We start from the raw sequence: 17,585 nt of genomic DNA, 5'->3' as shown, positions 1-17,585 counted from the left end.
GGGGTTTGAAATTTTGACTTGTCTACTTAAATATCACCAAAATCTGATCACAAGGTCAATTACGTTCCTGGGTGGGATTGAACCACAAACCTTTTGGTTAATAGCCTTACACACTAACCAATTGCACCACAGAGACACTTTGCAAAAAGTACATACTGACAAAGGCTAATAAGCATTCATCAAGAACGTTTCCTAGAAAAACTTTAAAAAGTCAATAATCTGGAGAGTTTTTGTAAGATGTTTCTTCCATCAACCAATGAAGAAACACATTGGTACTTTCCCATGATGAGTGAGTGCTTCAGGATCTCTTGCACTTACATGTGCAGCAGAGTACTGCAATGGAAGCATGCTGGGCCCATAACCCAGAGATAGGTAGATTGAAACTATCCTCTGCTATATGCATTTTTTTTTTGTTAATTAAAGTAATCAAAAACTGGGATTGATATTTTGTCTCTTTTATTTTTACTTAAAGTACAATAACTTTTACCATTTTAATTTGTTTTAATAGTATATTGACAGTATTGTTTTCTTTCAAAAATCCACTTCATTTTCTTTACCCTATTATTAAAATGGTAATTGACAAAAACAAACTACATTGTCACCAGAAGAGCAATACAAAATGTACAAGTGATATATTAAAATCATCTTTCCAGCTTGAATTTCAATGATGCATTGGGGCAACGATTTTGTGAGAAACATCTTCACCCTTAAATAAAGATTTTCTTAATTCCTTACCTGTGTGATAATTAGATATCACCTTGTTTTCACATTAAACAGACTTCCACATGAGAAAGCAGCAAGGATGCAGTGGCGTTAATGTTTCCTGGTGTCAACCTGTATTATTTCAGTAGACATTGAAATGAGGATGCATCTTGCTGCCTTTCCAATGAAGCAAGTTTAATTTAGTAATAGGTGAAAAACCATCCTTACAAAGGTGTTAATCAGAGACTTGGCTTTGTGGACACTTTTCAGAGAACAAATTTGTTAGCATAAAAATAAAGCCAGAAAATGAAGAGCTGTTTAATCACTCAATTGGATTTTTCTGCCAGCATATTTTTTTTCTCTGCAACCCACTGCTAAATTGTGCTTCCTAGCTGTTTTTATAAAATCACTGAATCAAATCTAACTCTGATTACATCAGAGAAGGCCAGGTACCCTACACCGTAACAGGGGGTTTGAAATTTTGACTTGTCTACTTAAAGATCACCAAAATCTGATAACAAGGGAAATTAGGTCCCTGGGTGGGATTGAACCACCAACCTTATGGTTAATAGCCGTACATACTAATTGATTGCGCCACAGAGACACTTTGCAAAAGTCCATACTGACAAAGGCTAATAAGCATTCATCTAAAGCGTTTCCTAGAAAAACTTTAAAAAGTCAATAATCTGGAGAGTTTTTGTAAGATGTTTCTTCCATCAACCAACGAAGAAACACATTGGTACTTTCCCATGATGAGTGAGTGCTTCAGGATCTCTTGCACTTACATGTGCAGCAGAGTACTGCAATGGAAGCATGCTGGGCCCATAACCCAGAGGTAGGCAGATTGAAACTATCCTCTGCTATATGCATTTTTTTTTGTTAATTAAAGTAATCCAAAACTGGGATTGATATTTTGTCTCTTTTATTTTTACTTAAAGTACAATAACTTTTACCATTTTAATTTGTTTTAATAGTATATTGACAGTATTGTTTTCTTTCAAAAATCCACTTCATTTTCTTTACCCTATTATTAAAATGGTAATTGACAAAAACAAACTACATTGTCACCAGAAGAGCAATACAAAATGTACAAGTGATATATTAAAATCATCTTTCCAGCTTGAATTTCAATGATGCATTGGGTCAACAAATTTGTGAGAAACATCTTCACCCTTAAATAAAGATTTTCTTAATTCCTTACCTGTGTGCTAATTAGATATCACCTTGTTTTCATATTAAACAGACTTCCACATGAGAAAGCAGCAAGGATGCAGTGGCGTTAATGTTTCCTGGTGTCAACTTGTATTATTTCAGTAGACATTGAAATGAGGATGCATCTTGCTGCCTTTCCAATGAAGCAAGTTTAATTTAGTAATAGGTGAAAAACCATCCTTACAAAGGTGTTAATCAGAGACTTGGCTTTGTGGACACTTTTCAGAGAACAAATTTGTTAGCATAAAAATAAAGCCAGAAAATGAAGAGCTGTTTAATCACTCGATTGGATTTTTCTGCCAGCATATTTTTTTTCTCTGCAACCCACTGCTAAATTGTGCTTCCTAGCTGTTTTTTTATAAAATCACTGAATCAAATCTAACTCTGATTACATCAGAGAAGGCCATGTACCCTACACCATAAGAGGGGGTTTGAAATTTTGACTTGTCTACTTAAATATCACCAAAATCTGATCACAAGTTTAATTAGGTCCCTGGGTGGGATTGAACCACCAACCTTTCGGTTAATAGCCGAACACACTAACCGATTGCGCCACAGAGACACTTTGCAAAACGTGCCTACTGACAAAGGCTAATAAGCATACATCTAGAACGTTTCCTAGAAAAACATTAAAAAATCAATAATCTGGAGAGTTTTTGTAAGATGTTTCTTCCATCAACTAACGAATAAACACATTGGTACTTTCCCATGATGAGTGAGTGCTTCAGGATCTCTTGCACTTACATGTGCAGCAGAGTACTGCAATGGAAGCATGCTGGACCCATAACCCAGAGGTAGGCAGATTGAAACTATCCTTTGCTATATGCATTTTTTTTGTTAATTTAAGTAATCAAAACTGGGATTGATATTTTTGCTCTTTTATTTTTACTTAAAGTACAATAACTTTTACCATTTTAATTTGTTTTAATAGTATATTGACAGTATAGTTTTCTTTCAAAAATCCACTTAATTTTCTTTACCCTGTTATTAAAATGGTAATTGACAAAAAAAACTACATTGTCACCAGAAGAGCAATACAAAATGTACAAGTGATATATTAAAATCATCTTTCCAGCTTGAATTTCAATGATGCATTGGGGCAACAATTTTGTGAGAAACATCTTCACCCTTAAATAAAGATTTTCGTAATTCCTTACCTGTGTGCTAATTAGATATCACCTTGTTTTCACATTAAACAGACTTCCACATGAGAAAGCAGCAAGGATGCAGTGGCGTTAATGTTTCCTGGTGTCAACCTGTATTATTTCAGTAGACATTGAAATGAGGATGCATCTTGCTGCCTTTCCAATGAAGCAAGTTTAATTTAGTAATAGGTGAAAAACCATCCCTACAAAGGTGTTAATCAGAGACTTGGCTTTGTGGACACTTTTCAGAGAACAAATTTGTTAGCATAAAAATAAAGCAAGAAAATTAAGAGCTGTTAAATCAAGCAATTTGATTTTTTTGCAAGCATATTTCTTTTTCTCTGCAACCCACTGCTAAATTGTGCTTCCTAGATGTTTTTATAAAATCACTGAATCAAATCTAACTCTGATTACATCAGAGAAGGCCAGGTACCCTACACAATAAGAGGGGGTTTGAAATTTTGACTTGTCTACTTAAATATCACCAAAATCTGATAACAAGGTCAATTACGTCCCTGGGTGGGATTGAACCACCAACCTTTTGGTTAATAGCCATACACACTAACTGATTGCGCCACAGAGACACTTTGCGAAAGTGCATACTGACAAAGGCTAATAAGCATTCATCTAAAACGTTTCCTAGAAAAACTTTAAAAAGTCAATAATCTGGAGAGTTTTTGTAAGATGTTTCTTCCATCAACCAACGAAGAAACACATTGGTACTTTCCCATGATGAGTGAGTGCTTCAGGATCTCTTGCACTTACATGTGCAGCAAAGTACAGCAATGGAAGCATGCTGGGTTCATAACCCAGAGGTAGGCAGATTGAAACTATCCTCTGCTATATGCTTTTTTTTTGTTAATTAAAGTAATCCAAAACTGGGATTGATATTTTGGCTCTTTTATTTTTACTTAAAGTACAATAACTTTTACCATTTTAATTTGTTTTAATAGTATATTGACAGTATTGTTTTCTTTCAAAAATCCACTTCATTTTCTTTACCCTATTATTAAAATGGTAATTGACAAAAACAAACTACATTGTCACCAGAAGAGCAATACAAAATGTACAAGTGATATATTAAAATCATCTTTCCAGCTTGAATTTCAATGATGCATTGGGGCAACGATTTTGTGAGAAACATCTTCACCCTTAAATAAAGATTTTCTTAATTCCTTACCTGTGTGATAATTAGATATCACCTTGTTTTCGCATTAAACAGACTTCCACATGAGAAAGCAGCAAGGATGCAGTGGCGTTAATGTTTCCTGGTGTCAACTTGTATTATTTCAGTAGACATTGAAATGAGGATGCATCTTGCTGCCTTTCCAATGAAGCAAGTTTAATTTAGTAATAGGTGAAAAACTATCCTTACAAAGGTGTTAATCAGAGACTTGGCTTTGTGGACACTTTTCAGAGAACAAATTTGTTAGCATAAAAATAAAGCCAGAAAATGAAGAGCTGTTTAATCACTCAATTGGATTTTTCTGCCAGCATATTTTTTATCTCTGCAAACCACTGCTAAATTGTGCTTCCTCGCTGTTTTTATAAAATCAATGAATCAAATCTAACTCTGATTACATCAGAGAAGGCCAGGTACCCTACACCATAAGAGGGGGTTTGAAATTTTGACTTGTCTACTTAAAGATCACCAAAAGCTGATAACAAGATCAATTACATCCCAGGGTGGGATTGAACCACCAACCTTTTAGTTAATAGCCGTACACACTAACTGATTGCGCCACAGAGACACTTTGCGAAAGTGCTTACTGACAAAGGCTAATAAGCATTCATCTAAAACGTTTCCTAGAAAAACTTTAAAAAGTCAATAATCTGGAGAGTTTTTGTAAAATGTTTCTTCCATCAACCAACGAAGAAACACATTGGTACTTTCCCATGATGAGTGAGTGCTTCAGGATCTCTTGCACTTACATGTGCAGCAAAGTACAGCAATGGAAGCATGCTGGGTTCATAACCCAGAGGTAGGCAGATTGAAACTATCCTCTGCTGTATGCTTTTTTTTTTTTATTAAAGTAATCCAAAACTGGGATTGATATTTTGGCTCTTTTATTTTTACTTAAAGTACAATAACTTTTACCATTTTAATTTGTTTTAATAGTATATTGACAGTATTGTTTTCTTTCAAAAATCCACTTAATTTTCTTTACCCTATTATTAAAATGGTAATTGACAAAAACAAACTACATTGTCACCAGAAGAGCAATACAAAATGTACAAGTGATATATTAAAATCATCTTTCCAGCTTGAATTTCAATGATGCATTGGGGCAACGATTTTGGGAGAAACATCTTCACCCTTAAATAAAGATTTTCTTAATTCCTTACCTGTGTGCTAATTAGATATCACCTTGTTTTCGCATTAAACAGACTTCCACATGAGAAAGCAGCAAGGATGCAGTGGCGTTAATGTTTCCTGGTGTCAACTTGTATTATTTCAGTAGACATTGAAATGAGGATGCATCTTGCTGCCTTTCCAATGAAGCAAGTTAAATTTAGTAATAGGTGAAAAACCATCCCTACAAAGGTGTTAATCAGAGACTTGGCTTTGTGGACACTTTTCAGAGAACAAATTTGTTAGCATAAAAATAAAGCCAGAAAATGAAGAGCTGTTTAATCACTCAATTGGATTTTTTTTGCCAGCATATTTTTTTTCTCTGCAACCCACTGCTAAATTGTGCTTCCTAGCTGTTTTTTATAAAATCACTGAATCAAATCTAACTCTGATTACATCAGAGAAGGCCAGGTACCCTACACAATAAGAGGGGGTTTGAAATTTTGACTTGTCTACTTAAATATCACCAAAATCTGATCACAAGGTCAATTACATTCCTGGGTGGGATTGAACCACCAACCTTTTGGTTAATAGCCTTACACACTAACCAATTGCACCACAGAGACACTTTGCAAAAAGTACATACTGACAAAGGCTAATAAGCATTCATCAAGAACGTTTCCTAGAAAAACTTTAAAAAGTCAATAATCTGGAGAGTTTTTGTAAGATGTTTCTTCCATCAACCAATGAAGAAACACATTGGTACTTTCCCATGATGAGTGAGTGCTTCAGGATCTCTTGCACTTACATGTGCAGCAGAGTACTGCAATGGAAGCATGCTGGACCCATAACCCAGAGATAGGTAGATTGAAACTATCCTCTGCTATATGCATTTTTTTTTGTTAATTAAAGTAATCCAAAACTGGGATTGATATTTTGTCTCTTTTATTTTTACTAAAAGTACAATAACTTTTACCATTTTAATTTGTTTTAATAGTATATTGACAGTATTGTTTTCTTTCAAAAATCCACTTCATTTTCTTTACCCTATTATTAAAATGGTAATTGACAAAAACAAACTACATTGTCACCAGAAGAGCAATACAAAATGTACAAGTGATATATTAAAATCATCTTTCCAGCTTGAATTTCAATGATGCATTGGGGCAACGATTTTGGGAGAAACATCTTCACCCTTAAATAAAGATTTTCTTAATTCCTTACCTGTGTGATAATTAGATATCACCTTGTTTTCACATTAAACAGACTTCCACATGAGAAAGCAGCAAGGATGCAGTGGCGTTAATGTTTCCTGGTGTCAACCTGTATTATTTCAGTAGACATTGAAATGAGGATGCATCTTGCTGCCTTTCCAATGAAGCAAGTTTAATTTAGTAATAGGTGAAAAACCATCCCTACAACGGTGTTAATCAGAGACTTGGCTTTGTGGACACTTTTCAGAGAACAAATTTGTTAGCATAAAAATAAAGCCAGAAAATGAAGAGCTGTTTAATCACTCAGTTGGATTTTTTTTGCCAGCATATTTTTTTTCTCTGCAACCCACTGCTAAATTGTGCTTCCTAGCTGTTTTTTATAAAATCACTGAATCAAATCTAACTCTGATTACATCAGAGAAGGCCATGTACCCTACACCATAAGAGGGGGTTTGAAATTTTGACTTGTCTACTTAAATATCACCAAAATCTGATCAGAAGTTTAATTAGGTCCCTGGGTGGGATTGAACCACCAACCTTTCGGTTAATAGCCGAACACACTAACCGATTGCGCCACAGAGACACTTTGCAAAAAGTGCCTACTGACAAAGGCTAATAAGCATACATCTAGAACGTTTCCTAGAAAAACATTAAAAAAGTCAATAATCTGGAGAGTTTTTGTAAGATGTTTCTTCCATCAACTAACGAATAAACACATTGGTACTTTCCCATGATGAGTGAGTGCTTCAGGATCTCTTGCACTTACATGTGCAGCAGAGTACTGCAATGGAAGCATGCTGGACCCATAACCCAGAGGTAGGCAGATTGAAACTATCCTTTGCTATATGCATTTTTTTTGTTAATTTAAGTAATCAAAACTGGGATTGATATTTTTGCTCTTTTATTTTTACTTAAAGTACAATAACTTTTACCATTTTAATTTGTTTTAATAGTATATTGACAGTATAGTTTTCTTTCAAAAATCCACTTAATTTTCTTTACCCTGTTATTAAAATGGTAATTGACAAAAAAAACTACATTGTCACCAGAAGAGCAATACAAAATGTACAAGTGATATATTAAAATCATCTTTCCAGCTTGAATTTCAATGATGCATTGGGGCAACAATTTTGTGAGAAACATCTTCACCCTTAAATAAAGATTTTCGTAATTCCTTACCTGTGTGCTAATTAGATATCACCTTGTTTTCACATTAAACAGACTTCCACATGAGAAAGCAGCAAGGATGCAGTGGCGTTAATGTTTCCTGGTGTCAACCTGTATTATTTCAGTAGACATTGAAATGAGGATGCATCTTGCTGCCTTTCCAATGAAGCAAGTTTAATTTAGTAATAGGTGAAAAACCATCCCTACAAAGGTGTTAATCAGAGACTTGGCTTTGTGGACACTTTTCAGAGAACAAATTTGTTAGCATAAAAATAAAGCAAGAAAATTAAGAGCTGTTAAATCAAGCAATTTGATTTTTTTGCAAGCATATTTCTTTTTCTCTGCAACCCACTGCTAAATTGTGCTTCCTAGATGTTTTTATAAAATCACTGAATCAAATCTAACTCTGATTACATCAGAGAAGGCCAGGTACCCTACACAATAAGAGGGGGTTTGAAATTTTGACTTGTCTACTTAAATATCACCAAAATCTGATAACAAGGTCAATTACGTCCCTGGGTGGGATTGAACCACCAACCTTTTGGTTAATAGCCATACACACTAACTGATTGCGCCACAGAGACACTTTGCAAAAGTACATACTGACAAAGGCTAATAAGCATTCATCTAAAACGTTTCCTAGAAAAACTTAATAAAGTCAATAATCTGGAGAGTTTTTGTAAGATGTTTCTTCTATCAACCAACGAAGAAACACATTGGTACTTTCCCATGATGAGTGAGTGCTTCAGGATCTCTTGCACTTACATGTGCAGCAGAGTACAGCAATGGAAGCATGCTGGGCCCATAACCCAGAGGTAGGCAGATTGAAACTATCCTCTGCTATATGCATTTTTTTGTTTGTTAATTAAAGTATTCCAAAACTGGGATTGATATTTTGGCTCTTTTATTTTTACTTAAAGTACAATAACTTTTACCATTTTAATTTGTTTTAATAGTATATTGACAGTTTTGTTTTCTTTCAAAAATCCACTTCATTTTCTTTACCCTATTATTAAAATGGTAATTGACAAAAACAAACTACATTGTCACCAGAAGAGCAATACAAAATGTACAAGTGATATATTAAAATCATCTTTCCAGCTTGAATTTCAATGATGCATTGGGGCAACGATTTTGTGAGAAACATCTTCACCCTTAAATAAAGATTTTCTTAATTCCTTACCTGTGTGCTAATTAGATATCACCTTGTTTTCACATTAAACAGACTTCCACATGAGAAAGCAGCAAGGATGCAGTGGCGTTAATGTTTCCTGGTGTCAACTTGTATTATTTCAGTAGACATTGAAATGAGGATGCATCTTGCTGCCTTTCCAATGAAGCAAGTTTAATTTAGTAATAGGTGAAAAACCATCCCTACAAAGGTGTTAATCAGAGACTTTGCTTTGTGGACACTTTTCAGAGAACAAATTTGTTAGCATAAAAATAAAGCCAGAAAATGAAGAGCTGTTTAATCACTCAATTGGATTTTTCTGCCAGCATATTTCTTTTTCTCTACAACCCACTGCTAAATTGTGCTTCCTAGATGTTTTTATAAATCACTGAATCAAATCTAACTCTGATTACATCAGAGAAGGCCAGGTACCCTACACCATAACAGGGGGTTTGAAATTTTGACTTGTCTACTTAAAGATCACCAAAATCTGATAACAAGGTCAATTACGTACCTGGGTGGGATTGAACCACCAACCTTTTGGTTAATAGCCGTACACACTAACTGATTGCGCCACAGAGACACATTGCAGAAGTATATACTGACAAGGGCTAATAAGCATTCATCTAAAACGTTTCCTAGAAAAACTTTAAAAAGTTAATAATCTGGAGAGTTTTTGTAAGATGTTTCTTCCATCAACCAACGAAGAAACACATTGGTACTTTCCCATGATGAGTGAGTGCTTCAGGATCTCTTGCACTTACATGTGCAGCAGAGTACAGCAATGGAAGCATGCTGGGCCCATAACCCAGAGGTAGGCAGATTGAAACTATCCTCTGCTATATGCTTTTTTTTTGTTAATTAAAGTAATCCAAAACTGGGATTGATATTTTGGCTCTTTTATTTTTACTTAAAGTACAATAACTTTTACCATTTTAATTTGTTTTAATAGTATATTGACAGTATTGTTTTCTTTCAAAAATCCACTTCATTTTCTTTACCCTATTATTAAAATGGTAATTGACAAAAACAAACTACATTGTCACCAGAAGAGCAATACAAAATGTACAAGTGATATATTAAAATCATCTTTCCAGCTTGAATTTCAATGATGCATTGGGGCAACGATTTTGTGAGAAACATCTTCACCCTTAAATAAAGATTTTCTTAATTCCTTACCTGTGTGATAATTAGATATCACCTTGTTTTCGCATTAAACAGACTTCCACATGAGAAAGCAGCAAGGATGCAGTGGCGTTAATGTTTCCTGGTGTCAACTTGTATTATTTCAGTAGACATTGAAATGAGGATGCATCTTGCTGCCTTTCCAATGAAGCAAGTTTAATTTAGTAATAGGTGAAAAACCATCCTTACAAAGGTGTTAATCAGAGACTTGGCTTTGTGGACACTTTTCAGAGAACAAATTTGTTAGCATAAAAATAAAGCCAGAAAATGAAGAGCTGTTTAATCACTCAATTGGATTTTTCTGCCAGCATATTTTTTTTCTCTGCAAACCACTGCTAAATTGTGCTTCCTCGCTGTTTTTATAAAATCAATGAATCAAATCTAACTCTGATTACATCAGAGAAGGCCAGGTACCCTACACCATAAGAGGGGGTTTGAAATTTTGACTTGTCTACTTAAAGATCACCAAAAGCTGATAACAAGATCAATTACATCCCTGGGTGGGATTGAACCACCAACCTTTTAGTTAATAGCCGTACACACTAACTGATTGCGCCACAGAGACACTTTGCGAAAGTGCATACTGACAAAGGCTAATAAGCATTCATCTAAAACGTTTCCTAGAAAAACTTTAAAAAGTCAATAATCTGGAGAGTTTTTGTAAGATGTTTCTTCCATCAACCAACGAAGAAACACATTGGTACTTTCCCATGATGAGTGAGTGCTTCAGGATCTCTTGCACTTACATGTGCAGCAAAGTACAGCAATGGAAGCATGCTGGGTTCATAACCCAGAGGTAGGCAGATTGAAACTATCCTCTGCTGTATGCTTTTTTTTTTTAATTAAAGTAATCCAAAACTGGGATTGATATTTTGGCTCTTTTATTTTTACTTAAAGTACAATAACTTTTACCATTTTAATTTGTTTTAATAGTATATTGACAGTATTGTTTTCTTTCAAAAATCCACTTAATTTTCTTTACCCTATTATTAAAATGGTAATTGACAAAAACAAACTACATTGTCACCAGAAGAGCAATACAAAATGTACAAGTGATATATTAAAATCATCTTTCCAGCTTGAATTTCAATGATGCATTGGGGCAACGATTTTGTGAGAAACATCTTCACCCTTAAATAAAGATTTTCTTAATTCCTTACCTGTGTGCTAATTAGATATCACCTTGTTTTCGCATTAAACAGACTTCCACATGAGAAAGCAGCAAGGATGCAGTGGCGTTAATGTTTCCTGGTGTCAACTTGTATTATTTCAGTAGACATTGAAATGAGGATGCATCTTGCTGCCTTTCCAATGAAGCAAGTTTAATTTAGTAATAGGTGAAAAACCATCCCTACAAAGGTGTTAATCAGAGACTTGGCTTTGTGGACACTTTTCAGAGAACAAATTTGTTAGCATAAAAATAAAGCCAGAAAATGAAGAGCTGTTTAATCACTCAATTGGATTTTTTTTGCCAGCATATTTTTTTTCTCTGCAACCCACTGCTAAATTGTGCTTCCTAGCTGTTTTTTATAAAATCACTGAATCAAATCTAACTCTGATTACATCAGAGAAGGCCAGGTACCCTACACAATAAGAGGGGGTTTGAAATTTTGACTTGTCTACTTAAATATCACCAAAATCTGATCACAAGGTCAATTACGTTCCTGGGTGGGATTGAACCACAAACCTTTTGGTTAATAGCCTTACACACTAACCAATTGCACCACAGAGACACTTTGCAAAAATTACATACTGACAAAGGCTAATAAGCATTCATCAAGAACGTTTCCTAGAAAAACTTTAAAAAGTCAATAATCTGGAGAGTTTTTGTAAGATGTTTCTTCCATCAACCAATGAAGAAACACATTGGTACTTTCCCATGATGAGTGAGTGCTTCAGGATCTCTTGCACTTACATGTGCAGCAGAGTACTGCAATGGAAGCATGCTGGGCCCATAACCCAGAGATAGGTAGATTGAAACTATCCTCTGCTATATGCATTTTTTTTTTGTTAATTAAAGTAATCAAAAACTGGGATTGATATTTTGTCTCTTTTATTTTTACTTAAAGTACAATAACTTTTACCATTTTAATTTGTTTTAATAGTATATTGACAGTATTGTTTTCTTTCAAAAATCCACTTCATTTTCTTTACCCTATTATTAAAATGGTAATTGACAAAAACAAACTACATTGTCACCAGAAGAGCAATACAAAATGTACAAGTGATATATTAAAATCATCTTTCCAGCTTGAATTTCAATGATGCATTGGGGCAACGATTTTGTGAGAAACATCTTCACCCTTAAATAAAGATTTTATTAATTCCTTACCTGTGTGATAATTAGATATCACCTTGTTTTCACATTAAACAGACTTCCACATGAGAAAGCAGCAAGGATGCAGTGGCGTTAATGTTTCCTGGTGTCAACCTGTATTATTTCAGTAGACATTGAAATGAGGATGCATCTTGCTGCCTTTCCAATGAAGCAAGTTTAATTTAGTAATAGGTGAAAAACCATCCCTACAACGGTGTTAATCAGAGACTTGGCTTTGTGGACACTTTTCAGAGAACAAATTTGTTAGCATAAAAATAAAGCCAGAAAATGAAGAGCTGTTTAATCACTCAATTGGATTTTTTTTGCTAGCATATTTTTTTTCTCTGCAACCCACTGCTAAATTGTGCTTCCTAGCTGTTTTTTATAAAATCACTGAATCAAATCTAACTCTGATTACATCAGAGAAGGCCATGTACCCTACACCATAAGAGGGGGTTTGAAATTTTGACTTGTCTACTTAAATATCACCAAAATCTGATCACAAGTTTAATAAGGTCCCTGGGTGGGATTGAACCACCAACCTTTCGGTTAATAGCCGAACACACTAACCGATTGCGCCACAGAGACACTTTGCAAAAAGTGCCTACTGACAAAGGCTAATAAGCATACATCTAGAACGTTTCCTAGAAAAACATTAAAAAATCAATAATCTGGAGAGTTTTTGTAAGATGTTTCTTCCATCAACTAACGAATAAACACATTGGTACTTTCCCATGATGAGTGAGTGCTTCAGGATCTCTTGCACTTACATGTGCAGCAGAGTACTGCAATGGAAGCATGCTGGACCCATAACCCAGAGGTAGGCAGATTGAAACTATCCTTTGCTATATGCATTTTTTTTGTTAATTTAAGTAATCAAAACTGGGATTGATATTTTTGCTCTTTTATTTTTACTTAAAGTACAATAACTTTTACCATTTTAATTTGTTTTAATAGTATATTGACAGTATAGTTTTCTTTCAAAAATCCACTTAATTTTCTTTACCCTGTTATTAAAATGGTAATTGACAAAAAAAACTACATTGTCACCAGAAGAGCAATACAAAATGTACAAGTGATATATTAAAATCATCTTTCCAGCTTGAATTTCAATGATGCATTGGGGCAACAATTTTGTGAGAAACATCTTCACCCTTAAATAAAGATTTTCGTAATTCCTTACCTGTGTGCTAATTAGATATCACCTTGTTTTCACATTAAACAGACTTCCACATGAGAAAGCAGCAAGGATGCAGTGGCGTTAATGTTTCCTGGTGTCAACCTGTATTATTTCAGTAGACATTGAAATGAGGATGCATCTTGCTGCCTTTCCAATGAAGCAAGTTTAATTTAGTAATAGGTGAAAAACCATCCCTACAAAGGTGTTAATCAGAGACTTGGCTTTGTGGACACTTTTCAGAGAACAAATTTGTTAGCATAAAAATAAAGCAAGAAAATTAAGAGCTGTTAAATCAAGCAATTTGATTTTTTTGCAAGCATATTTCTTTTTCTCTGCAACCCACTGCTAAATTGTGCTTCCTAGATGTTTTTATAAAATCACTGAATCAAATCTAACTCTGATTACATCAGAGAAGGCCAGGTACCCTACACAATAAGAGGGGGTGTGAAATTTTGACTTGTCTACTTAAATATCACCAAAATCTGATAACAAGGTCAATTACGTCCCTGGGTGGGATTGAACCACCAACCTTTTGGTTAATAGCCATACACACTAACTGATTGCGCCACAGAGACACTTTGCAAAACTACATACTGACAAAGGCTAATAAGCATTCATCTAAAACGTTTCCTAGAAAAACTTAATAAAGTCAATAATCTGGAGAGTTTTTGTAAGATGTTTCTTCTATCAACCAACGAAGAAACACATTGGTACTTTCCCATGATGAGTGAGTGCTTCAGGATCTCTTGCACTTACATGTGCAGCAGAGTACAGCAATGGAAGCATGCTGGGCCCATAACCCAGAGGTAGGCAGATTGAAACTATCCTCTGCTATATGCATTTTTTTGTTTGTTAATTAAAGTATTCCAAAACTGGGATTGATATTTTGGCTCTTTTATTTTTACTTAAAGTACAATAACTTTTACCATTTTAATTTGTTTTAATAGTATATTGACAGTATTGTTTTCTTTCAAAAATCCACTTCATTTTCTTTACCCTATTATTAAAATGGTAATTGACAAAAACAAACTACATTGTCACCAGAAGAGCAATACAAAATGTACAAGTGATATATTAAAATCATCTTTCCAGCTTGAATTTCAATGATGCATTGGGGCAACGATTTTGTGAGAAACATCTTCACCCTTAAATAAAGATTTTCTTAATTCCTTACCTGTGTGCTAATTAGATATCACCTTGTTTTCACATTAAACAGACTTCCACATGAGAAAGCAGCAAGTATGCAGTGGCGTTAATGTTTCCTGGTGTCAACCTGTATTATTTCAGTAGACATTGAAATGAGGATGCATCTTGCTGCCTTTCCAATGAAGCAAGTTTAATTTAGTAATAGGTGAAAAACCATCCTTACAAAGGTGTTAATCAGAGACTTGGCTTTGTGGACACTTTTCAGAGAACAAATTTGTTAGCATAAAAATAAAGCCAGAAAATAAAGAGCTGTTTAATCACTCAATTGGATTTTTCTGCCAGCATATTTTTTTTCTCTGCAACCCACTGCTAAATTGTGCTTCCTAGCTTTTTTTTATAAAATCTCTGAATCAAATCTAACTCTGATTACATCAGAGAAGGCCAGGTACCCTACACAATAACAGGGAGTATGAAATTTGACTTGTCTACTTAAAGATCACCAAAATCTGATCACAAGGTCAATTACGTCCCTGGGTGGGATTGAACCACTAACCTTTTGGTTAATAGCCGTACACACTAACTGATTGCGCCACAGAGACACTTTGCAAAAGTACATACTGACAAATGCTAATAAGCATTCATCTAAAACGTTTCCTAGAAAAACTTAAAAAAGTCAATAATCTGGAGAGTTTTTGTAAGATGTTTCTTCTATCAACCAACGAAGAAACACATTGGTACTTTCCCATGATGAGTGAGTGCTTCAGGATCTCTTGCACTTACATGTGCAGCAGAGTACAGCAATGGAAGCATGCTGGGCCCATAACCCAGAGGTAGGCAGATTGAAACTATCCTCTGCTATATGCATTTTTTTTTGTTAATTAAAGTAATCCAAAACTGGGATTGATATTTTGGCTCTTTTATTTTTACTTAAAGTACAATAACTCTTACCATTTTAATTTGTTTTAATAGTATATTGACAGTATTGTTTTCTTTCAAAAATCCACTTCATTTTCTTTACCCTATTATTAAAATGGTAATTGACAAAAACAAACTACATTGTCACCAGAAGAGCAATACAAAATGTACAAGTGATATATTAAAATCATCTTTCCAGCTTGAATTTCAATGATGCATTGGGGCAACGATTTTGTGAGAAACATCTTCACCCTTAAATAAAGATTTTCTTAATTCCTTACCTGTGTGCTAATTAGATATCACCTTGTTTTCACATTAAACAGACTTCCACATGAGAAAGCAGCAAGGATGCAGTGGCGTTAATGTTTCCTGGTGTCAACTTGTATTATTTCAGTAGACATTGAAATGAGGATGCATCTTGCTGCCTTTCCAATGAAGCAAGTTTAATTTAGTAATAGGTGAAAAACCATCCCTACAAAGGTGTTAATCAGAGACTTTGCTTTGTGGACACTTTTCAGAGAACAAATTTGTTAGCATAAAAATAAAGCCAGAAAATGAAGAGCTGTTTAATCACTCAATTGGATTTTTCTGCCAGCATATTTCTTTTTCTCTACAACCCACTGCTAAATTGTGCTTCCTAGCTGTTTTTATAAATCACTGAATCAAATCTAACTCTGATTACATCAGAGAAGGCCAGGTACCCTACACCATAACAGGGGGTTTGAAATTTTGACTTGTCTACTTAAAGATCACCAAAATCTGATAACAAGGTCAATTACGTACCTGGGTGGGATTGAACCACCAACCTTTTGGTTAATAGCTGTACACACTAACTGATTGCGCCACAGAGACACATTGCAAAATTATATACTGACAAGGGCTAATAAGCATTCATCTAAAACGTTTCCTAGAAAAACTTTAAAAAGTTAATAATCTGGAGAGTTTTTGTAAGATGTTTCTTCCATCAACCAACGAAGAAACACATTGGTACTTTCCCATGATGAGTGAGTGCTTCAGGATCTCTTGCACTTACATGTGCAGCAGAGTACAGCAATGGAAGCATGCTGGGCCCATAACCCAGAGGTAGGCAGATTGAAACTATCCTCTGCTATATGCTTTTTTTTTGTTAATTAAAGTAATCCAAAACTGGGATTGATATTTTGGCTCTTTTATTTTTACTTAAAGTACAATAACTTTTACCATTTTAATTTGTTTTAATAGTATATTGACAGTATTGTTTTCTTTCAAAAATCCACTTAATTTTCTTTACCCTATTATTAAAATGGTAATTGACAAAAACAAACTACATTGTCACCAGAAGAGCAATACAAAATGTACAAGTGATATATTAAAATCATCTTTCCAGCTTGAATTTCAATGATGCATTGGGGCAACGATTTTGTGAGAAACATCTTCACCCTTAAATAAAGATTTTCTTAATTCCTTACCTGTGTGATAATTAGATATCACCTTGTTTTCGCATTAAACAGACTTCCACATGAGAAAGCAGCAAGGATGCAGTGGCGTTAATGTTTCCTGGTGTCAACTTGTATTATTTCAGTAGACATTGAAATGAGGATGCATCTTGCTGCCTTTCCAATGAAGCAAGTTTAATTTAGTAATAGGTGAAAAACCATCCTTACAAAGGTGTTAATCAGAGACTTGGCTTTGTGGACACTTTTCAGAGAACAAATTTGTTAGCATAAAAATAAAGCCAGAAAATGAAGAGCTGTTTAATCACTCAATTGGATTTTTCTGCCAGCATATTTTTTTTCTCTGCAAACCACTGCTAAATTGTGCTTCCTCGCTGTTTTTATAAAATCAATGAATCAAATCTAACTCTAATTACATCAGAGAAGGCCATGTACCCTACACCATAAGAGGGGGTTTGAAATTTTGACTTGTCTACTTAAAGATCACCAAAATCTGATAACAAGA

General features: G+C 34.5%; 3 non-coding genes across 3 annotated transcripts; all 3 read right to left on the bottom strand.

Annotated features, from left to right (window-relative positions):
- Positions 1–2,402: 2,402 nt before the first annotated feature.
- On the bottom strand, positions 2,403–2,476 carry TRNAN-AUU (transfer RNA asparagine (anticodon AUU)). Its single transcript has one exon. It is a non-coding gene; the product is annotated as a tRNA-Asn (tRNA).
- Positions 2,477–7,075: 4,599 nt separating this feature from the next.
- Positions 7,076–7,149, bottom strand: TRNAN-AUU (transfer RNA asparagine (anticodon AUU)). The gene has a single exon. It is a non-coding gene; the product is annotated as a tRNA-Asn (tRNA).
- A 5,771-nt stretch (positions 7,150–12,920) lies between these two features.
- On the bottom strand, positions 12,921–12,994 carry TRNAN-AUU (transfer RNA asparagine (anticodon AUU)). The gene has a single exon. It is a non-coding gene; the product is annotated as a tRNA-Asn (tRNA).
- Positions 12,995–17,585: the final 4,591 nt, after the last annotated feature.

This window comes from Pseudophryne corroboree, unplaced genomic scaffold (genome assembly GCF_028390025.1).
Source record: "Pseudophryne corroboree isolate aPseCor3 unplaced genomic scaffold, aPseCor3.hap2 scaffold_2201, whole genome shotgun sequence".
NCBI classification, from domain to species: Eukaryota; Metazoa; Chordata; class Amphibia; order Anura; family Myobatrachidae; genus Pseudophryne; species Pseudophryne corroboree.
This window is presented reverse-complemented; position numbering and strand designations above follow the sequence as displayed.